Genomic DNA, 12,150 nt, shown 5'->3' on the forward strand with positions numbered 1-12,150 from the left:
AAAAAAAATACACTTATAACGACGGTTCCCCACTAGACTGTCGTTATAAATGCCTTTTAAAGATGATTCTAATGGAGAACCGCCGTTATAAGTGTATTTTAAAAAAATAGTTTTTATTATTATATTTTTACTCTAATCTAATCCTGCATAAAATATCAAAATTTCAGAACAATAATACATGTAATATCATAATTTAAATATATAAAAGTGTACAAAAAGTTCTATAAATATATGGAAATTTTTTTATGTAATTCTAAAGTGTTATACATGGTTACCTTAAGGTACATCCAAGTGAGTTTCTCTGCATTTGCACTGACATTTCTCCCTCCACTCAACATCTTATATCTATAATAAGCATTGAAATAATAATATTTCATGTTAGAACACACACATAAGATTATGTAATGTAATATATGAGTAATAAATAAATTTGTGAATGTAATGTAATCATAATGGTTTGATAAATCTCTAATTCATACTACAAAACATCATGTAAAATTTCAGAATTTTCTTATAAGTGTAAGTACGAGAACTAAAACCTCAAAAATACCTAAAAGTACCCAAATAATACTAAAAAATAAAAAAAACTGATAGTAAATGATGAAATTTTGGAATTTTGGTGGGGCCAATCCCCTTCAAAAGGATATACCCTCAGATCCTAGCCTTACAATCTAGGGAATGCCACTTCTATTTCTTTATTTTCTTCACTCTCTTCTAGGATCAAACACCATCATGTAGAAATAAGAAAACATTAAAACATATGTTATTTGTTCAAAAAGAATAACAAGAGTAGAAGAAAGGACCTTTCTTCCAAGGTCTTTGTATTTGTTACCTGATTGGTAGACAAGATTAATCCAAGGAGTACGATTAATTTTTTGTTTTTCTACCTTGTGAAGTTGCACGTATACCTGATTCATCAGAATATAAAGATTCTTCGAAATTAAATTGTGTTTGTAGTTGGTTTTCCACTACTTGTTAAAGTGTAGAAAAACAAACCACAAACTTATTTTCTTTGTAAGTGAAAATAATTTTATTAAAACAACCATGGTAAACAAAGGTACGGTTAAAATGCTAGGTCATTCTAATAAAATATCACAAGCTTCTACAAGCACAATGTGACTTAAAACAGTTTTAGCATAGTGTCCTTGACAATCACTTATCGACTCACAACTAGATCCCCATCATTTTGAATCCAAAAAGGCTTATAAGATGGAAAAAGGATATCTATGTTGTGTTTCAACATTTTAATAAACAAAGTGATAAAGTTACAACTATCCATGAGAGAAAACCTTTTAAAAATTTGACAAATTGTTTGAAAAACATTTTCTCTATGGATAGTATCAAGTTGCTTAACATTCTTTAACAAAATATGTTTATCAAAGAAAGAGTCAGTGTAAACAATATGAAAAGAACTACAACTAGACTCTTCTTCTTTCTGTTATTTATCAGTCAACCATTCACAAGACTTTTCTATAATCCAGACCCCACAAGGGTTTTCTAGAGAGGAGTTCATGTCATTGTCAGGTTCAACTTCAAACAAAAATGTTGTTACCCTTTCTTTCTTTTCTTCCTCTTTTCTTTCTATTTTCTCCCTTTGTTTCTCTTATAAATTTTCTCTCTCCAATTTCTTTTTCTTCCTCTTTTCTTTTCCTTCTGAATCCAAAATAGTATTATTCAAACTTTCATCAATATTTTCTTTTAAAAACAATTTTTCTTTTAGATACTCAGAAATACAGTATCCATTTCCATGATCATGAGAGTTTGAAACATAATCTATGTGATTTTCCTAGGAGAAAGAAATTTCTTTTTCAGAGAGTTGACTAGACTTAGGGAAAGTTTCTTGGTATTTTTCTTTCTTTCAGCTAAACTTTTCCGTATTCTTATTTTTAAACTTATCTAGGCTCTCTCTGTCTTGTGCTACCTTATAACTTGACTTGGAGGGATAACATTCCCTCTTCTATTCCTTCATAGGGTAAAAAGAACTAGAGTAGTCTGCAATGGTGTAATCATTCACATTATGGTGGTCAGGGAAAACCTCTTCACTTGGAAAATATGGAGAATAGGGTTTTGTATAAGATCCATTATTTTTATCATACCATTTCCCTTGTTTGCTCCTAAGTCTATCTTGGTTTTCTTAAAATTGAGAAAACATACTTTTGAGATCAAAGATTTCCCTCTTGGTATTTTGCATTTCCCTTTTAAGTTTTTTACCCCTACTTTGCCCCATAAACATAGAACCATATGATTTATTACTCATTATTAAGACTTGAGAAATCAAAAGGTTTCAAAAGTATTTTGAATTCTAAAAAGATTAATGGAAAATAGTTTTCACAAAGATATTTTTATAGTGTTTGCAAAAAGGAAACAAAAAGTTTTCAAAAACAAATATTTTGGTGGTTGTCACCTAAAGGCTCTAAGAGAGACTAGCTCTAAGTAGACTCCCAAGAAAGAGAGGTGAGTCACAAGGACTTCTTAAGTACCAAGTCTTTTCTATCTAGAGTTTTCCTTAGATAGTCTTCACAAAAGACCCTTCAAGTAACTTCCAAAACAGTTTTGGAAAAGCTACGAAAAGTGTGTGGGTGAATATGCAAATGAGCCTACTAAACCAAAGGAAGGTTCAAAGTATCCAGAAAGGAAACTCTCCTAATACTACAGACCTAAACACAACAACAATTAATAAAGGAAACAATAGAAATAGTAAAATCAATTAAATGCTAGTGACAAGAAACTAGGTGTTCCTAATAGAAGTGCAGATGACACTTAGAGCCATTGACACACTTCTAGACTAAATGGAAATATTAAGTAGTTGTTCAATGAGATTGCCTAAGAGGAATTTTAGCAAACACTTTTCAAGATAGAAGATTAAATGCTCAAAAAAAAAAAAATACTCAAATGTTTCGTGGTATGGTCAAATCAGAAATTCACTTTTCTTGATCATTTTGTACAATCTTTGGTGTGTTTTGAATTCCAACCCATCCAACTATCTTTTGAATCTCTTCTTCTGCTTTGTTGGCACTCTAAAAGTCACAATAAATCCTAAAAAATGCATCTTAAAAGTTGCCTCAACTTCCTTCAAAGAATATTGACACCCTTCTCCAAGATTTCAAGAAATAAAATCAAGAAAAGCTAATTTGGAAAGGCTAAACTCAAAGTTCAGAAATGTATATAGACATGACTAAAATAAAAGTAAATAAATGACAAACAAGAATTAAAGAAAAATAAAATAGATGGCACAACAAAAGGAACCTATCAAATGCACTAGAGTACATTAAAAACCAAAAAGAAACTAGATTTGTCACTGGCAACGAGACTTCCCAAATTTCTCTAGAACGTTCTAGATGGAATTTGGCTTTGAACTTTTAACCAGTTATGTATAAAATCTTAAGTATAATTCTCTCAAAATTTTAAGTCAAACAAATCACTAGATTAATTTTAACAAATCAAACACCAAAGAGTTAACAAATCTCGCTCAAACCCGTCCTGAATTTTAAGATTTATTATAATTTTTCTATTTGGAATTTGGATGTGAATTTTTAACCCAACATCAATGGCATATTGAAAAGTTCATATATAAAATTTCAATTGATTTGGACAAGTATTTTGATCACAATAAATTTCCCAATCCAGAGCAATTACACATAATTTTGGCAGCAAGATAGAACCCTAAAGAATTAAAGAAATAGAACAAAACTACTTGACAGAATGTAAATTTTAATGCAAGAGACTTACTAATGACCTAATAGTAATTTTATAACTCAAGACTAAAAACAAAATGCACCAAAAGTTTATAAAAATATAATTTTCATATGAGACATTTTCACAAACACACTTGATGGACAAATGAACAAACATCTTGGATACATTACTAATAATGGAATTTTTTAAACAATTGAAAGGAGAAACATGACAAAACAAAACCCAAACAGATATCTAAATCAAAACAACACAAACCACAAGACCCAAACCAAGAAAACCCATTCGGCTTATCAAGAATAACAAGAAACTATGAATTTTTTATGATTTCTCAACATAATTTATGGAAACACATGAATTAAACCAATAGAAATGAAAAACAAAAACATTAATCGATGGAAAATGAAACAAACAACAAGAACAACAAGGATATGGTTTGGCCAAGACAAAAATAAGACAAAGAACAACCAGGAACTTATCTCTTTTGTCTTTTTTATGAAACCAAACCTTTGATTACCAACTGATGGAGTTCACCTTGCTCCTTCCATAATTTCTTCAATTTTAGATGGTTTGAATGATTGAAAAAGACATGGAAGCGGAAGAATTGGTAAACAATGAGTAAGAATGAATGAGTTTTAGAGTGTTGTAGGAGAAAGGTTCTAGGAAGGAGATTAGGCCAAACTTTTAGAAATTTCTAAGGCTTCTACTAATGGAAAAATGTTATTCTTCTAGTAGTGATCTTTGTAACTTCTTCTTTGGATGGATGATGAAGGATATTTGAGGAGCGAAAGCATTAAAGAAACTCAAGAAAAGTTTCCATGGATTGAAGTGGAGTTAGGAATTTGTGAGAGTGAGAGGTAAGGTCAACTCACTAGGAAAGAGTCTAGGCTAAATCTTGAAGGAGACTAACCTATGGAGAACTTAAGAACAAGTAGAATGACCAAAAATAGGCAGCATTTCATTACTAATTCCAAGTTTAAAATACATGTACAAGAGACTCCTATTTATAGGAAAAAGTCTCTCAAAACCTCTCAAATGAGAGTGTGACAAGTGTCACCACCTTATTGGTGAAAATCCTCTCCATTGAGGAGAAGACATGTGGAGCCTCATGCCTTCCTTGCCTACATTTCTATTTGCACCCGTCTTCTACTATTTTACACTTTACTTTCTTTTCTATTTACATCCTTCTCTACTTTGGCCCAAAATACAAGGCCCAAAACTTCCTAACTACACTATACAATTTTTACAAGGCTAAGAAGAAGAAAAAGATTCTACAAACTCTTCATTAAAGCTCGATCTTCGTCTATCTTCTTGTCCAAAAGTTTTGAGGTTGGACACTTACCATCATCTACACTTAGAGAGTGAGAGCAAACGAAAAGTAAGACTTGAGAGAAAATTGTAATACCAAACTTGAAAAAATTCAGTACTCAAATCAAGTATTTCCATATTACAAGAAGAACTCTCTACTTATAAGGTCAAAGTGACCCTTGGAGTTCTAAAAAACTCTCCATTCTTGGAGTGACAGGTGACACCTCCAACACTCTTCATTCATGGTTTGCCATGTGGAAATCTATGTTTTCAAAAGCTTTTCATCCATGAGAGGACGTGTGGCATAAAGGAGAGGAGTGGACAAGCATTTGGGCGCCCAATTCTTCATGAAGGAGAAGGAAGAGTCACTTTGGAAAAAGGAAGGAAATGATACCATGTAGGTGTCCATGTGGCGCCTAGGTGGATGCCAAGTGTGCTCCCTTCAAACTTTTTAATCCTAGGCTAAAAATGGCCCAAATACAAGACCCAAAAATCCTATACAGAATTTTAAAGACTGAAATTAAAATCCTAATTACACTGTACATTTTTACAAGGCTTCAAAAAGAGAATCTTCTAGAAAAGATTTTTTTTATCAACATTTCTTTTCTTATGAACCTGATTATTTAGGTGGTTGACATGGTCATCCATCACTTGAAATTGTTAGTTCAAAATTATTAGCGCAAATAAATTAATTATTCATCTTTAGTTAAAAACAAGATTTGTTACATCATTTGTACATGCATCATGCTTAACATATATGTTATGATGTTACATTGTCTATTTGAGAAACAAACCTTATACTTGATATGTCTTCTCTTTTACATAGGAAATTCCTCTAAAAAGGCAAAGCATATATATGAGAAATTTAGCGTTTGAAGATTGAAGTTTGAAAGCATCTCTTAAAATCTTTACATCGAAGGACACATTTTACAAAAAAAAAAACATATAGAAGCTCTAAAAAGTTTGTTGCAATGTTACCTACTATGTAATATAATTGTGAAGTGATAGGACTAAAAGAGGGAAACAAGTGAATTGCCCAAGTTTTGTTGACATAACAAATACTTTTTGAATATCAGTGTATATATATAAGAGAAGAAAGAAAAAAGATAAGGTTGTTGTTCCTAAAGATTATCCAAAACACAATCCTCTAAGAAATACTTTTTCATATCCTTTAGAATTTTGTAAATAACTCCTATCCATCTATATCTTGATAGTTACCTAGTTATAGTGAGTGAAATCTTAATATACTTTTTTTTAGACATTAAAGTTAAATCTAGACTGACCAACCTGTTGCAAACCTTGTAATCATAATACATTTTAGTTGTGAATGAAACCATGAAAGATTATTGTAAAAAGAATACTCGTGGTGTAAAGCTTGGAGACTCTTGTCAAAGAATACTCGTGTGAGTAGCTTGGAAAGGTTAGCAAAAAGAATACTTGCATTGTAAATCGTATAAAGGATTCTCAAAGAACATTATTGTTGTAGGTCAAGATTTATCTTGAACAATATTTATTTTAATGAAACTTGATGATTTGGTTAATGACTACATAATCTTTATTGTAGATGTATGAGTATAAAAATATTTGTGTACTCCTTCTTTTTATTGTTATTTTTTATCTATTTATCTAAGCTAGAAGTTATGGTTTAAAATCTTGTGAAATATGAATCTATGTTATTATATGTTTGTGGTAATATGTATGTTTGTTAGTTTTGGTCACCTAAGAAAAACCAAGAGGAACTTTGAGCATTCTTAGCTCATTCTCATTTTCATGATTGAGTCCTTTGAAAAAATAAGAGATTTACAAGTATGGGAAACTTACATTTAAATTTGAATTAAGTTATTAGAGTAGAGATAAAATTAGTAGAAATATTAAATACAAATTTAATTTAAATTTTAATATTGTTGTTATTGTTGAAAATTGTTTGAATTTTGAATGACTAAATTGTTTTGTATGGAAACATGTACTAGTAAATTTACATATATGTGAAGATGATAACTTGAAATTGTAAGTTCAAAATTGAACAGACTTGCATTATGTATTTTGATTAGTGCAAACACATTAATTATTCATTTTAAGTTAAAATAAAATGTGTTGCCATTTGAGCATGCATCATGCTTAACATATATGTTATGTTGTTACGTCGTCTAAGAACAAACCTTGCACTTGATATGTGGTCTCTTTTATGTAAAGAATGTCTCTAAATGGTAAAACACATCAATAAGAATATTAGCGGTGTAAATTTAAGTTTTGAAAGTAACTATAAAAAATTTTACATCAAAAGACACGATTTATAGAAAGAGAACATAGAAAACCTTTAAAAATTTTGTTGCAATGAACCTACTCTCTAATACAATTGTGAGGTGATAGAAACTGGAACAGGAAGCAAGTGAACAACCTAAAATTGATATAGTCCTATTTATACTAATCATTGTCGGATGTTTTTCATCATCTATTATTTAAGTCAAAATCCAAGTTCAACTTCTTTCCAAAATATTAAAATAAATTATTTATCCTTAAAGTCTTCGAAAATGTTTTCAAAAATTCATTAAAAATAACTTATCCTTCCTTCTTGTCTTTTCTCATATTTTACAAAAATATTATTATAAGGTATGCATTGAATGTTCGTTTTGATGATTGACAAGTGTCATAATTTAGTGGTATTTATGTAAAAAGATAGGCATTTATGGATTTTAATTGTTGAAAAAGTTATAATTCAACTTTAAAATTAGGAAATTTGATTTTTTTTATATAGTTTTTTATTATAAGATGAATAAGAACTATTTATTCTCAAGTTTGTGCTAATTTCAGGAATCTAGGGGAAGATAGAGATAAAGAACTAAATGAGGAATAGAAAAGTGAGAGACGAGGAGAAAACACAAAGTTAGGGCATTCAAAATTTGATCAAAGCTCACTCAGACCCGCCCAAGCAAGATCACTCTAAAGGCAAACTTGCCCAAGCAAGATCACTCTGGAGCAAACTCGCCCTAAGCGAGATCACTCCAGCAATAAAACTTTCTCTCCGTAGCAAACTCGCCAAGGACTCGCCCATGCTCTCCCAAAACTCGCTCAAACTCACTTAAATGAGTTTGCCCCAGTGAAGTTTGTTTTTATTCTCGTGAAACCCACTCAAGGAAGCAATATCTCGTTTGAGCGAGATGTCACTTAGTAACCTACATCAAATTAGGTTCAATAAGGGCGTGAGGTAGAGTTGTAAGGGAGAAGGGAGGATGATCAAAGATAGGAAACCCTGAAGAAGGCAGCCGCCAAGGAAAATATGAGTGGCTAAGTCTTCCCTTTGGGATTGTGAATAATTTGTTCAATCTCTTATGTATTGAGGTGATATTTATTTATAATATTTTATTCTTAAGTGATATTGGATTATCATTTTATTCTTAAAGCTTAAATCTTTATTCATAATTTTGATCATTAGATTTGACTGGAAAGTACTTTTGAGTATTTAACCTAAATGAAAATGCTTAACATATTTGAAAGTTGGGAATATATTTGAAATGTTAATTGCTTTATAACATCGGTTCATAATGATAAAAAAATGTTTCTATAAATATGTGAGAAATAAATATTTAGGAGACAATCTTAATAATTTTATGTGAGGAATCGATATGAAAGATTTTTGTATATGCATCAATGTCAATCAAGTTAGAATGTTATATGTTTTTATTCATTGAAAAAATACAAATGAGTGAGAATGATTAATCTCAATCCCAATTTTCTCAATTGAATTATCTAAATCGTTTACTTTGTTTTCAATTAATTTCTTACATAAATTTATGATACCAACAACCTTTAAATCAAACTTTTGCACATCTTTTTATATTTAGTGAATATTATACCTTATATTTTAGAACTGTACGAAAGAAAGTCATCAATGAAGAATGTTTAGAAAATCATTCCAAACACTTTTTGTTGTTAGGAATATGAAAATTGGTTTTGAATTGGATGTTTAATGTTGTATACAAGTTTGAAGAATTTAGATTAGTTATACAATTTAGGTTTGTATTAGAGTATAATTGACATGAAAATGTTTTGAAATGAAATATTTGTCTTTCGTTTCTTATCACTTTTTCGGTGTACTGATGTTGATATCTTCGTATACCTCTAAAGCAAAAGGTTGATCCCTTTAAGTAATATATGATAGTTAGAATTAAATTATTATTTTTATACTTCTTCTCTTAAGCAATGAGTCTCATTACACAAACAAAAATTTGTCGTTCAAACAAGGAAAAAGTCACATTAATTTTCGTTCATCATGGAAGACCATCACCCAAGCACACAAGAGTCATTAAATTAATGAGTTTTTGTCGTTTAATTGGTAGCTTATTATTTTAGCTAGATAAATTTTATATTAGTTTTATCTCTTATTGAAGAATATCGTTTAAGCGAGGAAACCTCACTTAAATAATATTACTTTGTAATTTGAACTTCAATTTCCTCATTTTTAGCTTCTATTTAAAAAATATATATTGTATAAGATGGTTTTAGTGCATGATACATTGTTTCATGAATTTATTATGTTTAAATGTGATTAATATTGATGAGTTGGATATCTTATGATTAGAAAACTACTTGCTCCTACAAAGCTAGAATTCTGCAGAACACTTCTTCTTGTTGCACTCTTCTCGTCTTTCTGGTATCTCGGTTGGGCTCTTTTTGGCAGGATCTCCTTTGATCTGAACACGATGGGGGATGTGCCTGCGAAGACACTCCGACGATCAAGTCAGTTTGAGAGTTAGATACCAGAGGAGTAGGGAGTGAATAGTTACCTTGGATGTTGTGCCCCTCCTGCTATTTATACTGTTCTAGATGGGCTCTGGCTGTTATGGGTCTGCTTTAGGGTCCAAGCGGAGGCCCAATTGTGCCTTAACCGTGTTTATCACCTAAGTTAGTTTATTTATGTCTAATTACGTGTTTAGTTGTTCCTCTTGTCGTCTAGTCGACTTTTCGGCCACCCGTAGTACACTACTAAGGAGATACTATGTTGGTGAAATATAAATGGAATATTAAATTGTTTTCAAATGAAATATTTGGATTATATCTATAGTTTAAATTATATAGATGAAAGTAACAAATAAAAACAGTTAATGAAGGCTTTCTACAATCTAGTCTATGTTGTATAAGGGTGACCAAATGAAATCAATCTTGTAAGGGTAAAATTGCTAGGTAGACCAAATAGATATATATTAGGGGTTAGTCTTTGACTTCATAACATAATAAAGTCTTTCAGAAGTTGTGCAATATCTATATATTTTTTTATTTGATTATTGTGAAGTCTATATAGTCCATGTATGATTGGATGTTCATTTAATATAATTGATATGAAGTGTATCAAATAGTTAGTTTTTTTGTCTTTTATTTGTAGTTGCCTTTATAATTATGATAGTCATGTGTTGACACCTAAATAGATCGATGCTCATATACAAGGTCAGACAACAGTAAAAAACTTTATAAAAATATTTGTAGTTATGTAGATATATTCCTTTTAGAAATTCCTAATAAGAAAAGAGTGTATTTAATATATTTATGATTTGTAATAATATTTACCCACTAATAAAAATTAGAAGAAAAACTTGTCTCACCTTGCCAAAAGTTTAATATATAAAGAGAAAATAAAAAAAAATCATATATTTATTTTATAAAATTAATTTAAATAAACAAATCTAGTTAAATGATGTAAAAAATATATTAATAATTTATCCTAAGTTTCATTAAATATCAATTTTTTAGTAGTATTAGAGAAATTAAATTTATAAAATAAACTAATAAAAAAATATTTTAATGTTCTTAAAAATATTAAAATCATTACAAAAATTACATGGTGTAAATTTTAAACTTAAATTTTAGTACGATTTTACTTTTTATTGTTTTTTAGAGTGCAGGGTAGTTCACTTTAGTCCAACAATGACCCTTTAGATTAGGGGACTTCGTGGAACACGCCACAATAGGAGAGTTCGTTGAACTCGTAACTCTTTCCTTATTTGATTATACATTGAGGTGTTTGGACATCTAGTACTATATTAAATTAATTACATATTTAGAAAATATTTATTTTAATTATTATTTTAATAAAACATACTTTAAATTAATAAAATTAAATAATATATATATATATAAGTAACATAGAATTTAATTGGTGTTATTAATGTAGTATTTATATAAATAAACTAACATCTCTCATAGTACTAGTTATTATATTTACCAAATATAATATGCAATTCAATAGTATTATGGTTTAAATAATTTAATAGTATTAAATTAGTTGAACTTAATAAATTTAATGTTAATATTTGATACTAAGGATATGTAAATTCCAATTCTAAGATATTTGAAGGTCTCGCATATAAAATTATTTAAAATCCAAAGAACTTGATATATTTAAAAAATATTTTGTTATAACAAACTAAATGGTCAATGTTCAATAATAATTCAGTTTTGGATATTTCAACTTAGGTCCAAAAGGTGTATAAATACAAATTGATCCTTCACTAGATACTCACTTAATTCTCTCCTTCATTATTCACATACTATTACTTTTAAAATCTCCTTATCTCTTATTAACTTGTACGTCGGGAAATACTTCAAAGGTAGATCTCATTCCATATTTCTCAACAACTCGGTAACCATTTTCCAGAGGATTCATCTCGACTTCCTTGGAACCCTCCTAATCCATCTCAGACGATTCACACCCACGGTAAAAAATTTTGGCACCTACTATGGGGTCTAGATAAAATTATTCCCATGGTACTTACTGGAAGCGAGATTATTGATAGAAACCATCCAACCAAAACATCGACAAAATAAGGAGGATAAATACCTAGAGCTTTATTCAGAGACTTGTTAGCATAAATGGGCCTAATTAGGCTTTTGTAGGCATAATAAAGAGCACAACTCTAGGAGGAAGGAATGTATAAAGCATATAAGAGAAGACCTCCACACCGTGAAAGAATACTAGAGCCTTGGTCAAAGGATTACACGATATGAGTTGATTTGAGAATTGCACATATTTTTAGAGGTTTCACTTGGATTACGAATTGGATTAACATTTATGGTGATGACTCAACATGAGCTTAACCAAGTGGTTAAGTAAGTGTGAAGGTTCTCTTCAAAGAGCAAAAGAAAAAGGCTCACACA

The sequence above is a fragment of the Phaseolus vulgaris genome, chromosome 2, assembly GCF_051622355.1.
Source record: "Phaseolus vulgaris cultivar YP4 chromosome 2, ASM5162235v1, whole genome shotgun sequence".
In the NCBI taxonomy this organism is placed as follows: Eukaryota; Viridiplantae; Streptophyta; class Magnoliopsida; order Fabales; family Fabaceae; genus Phaseolus; species Phaseolus vulgaris.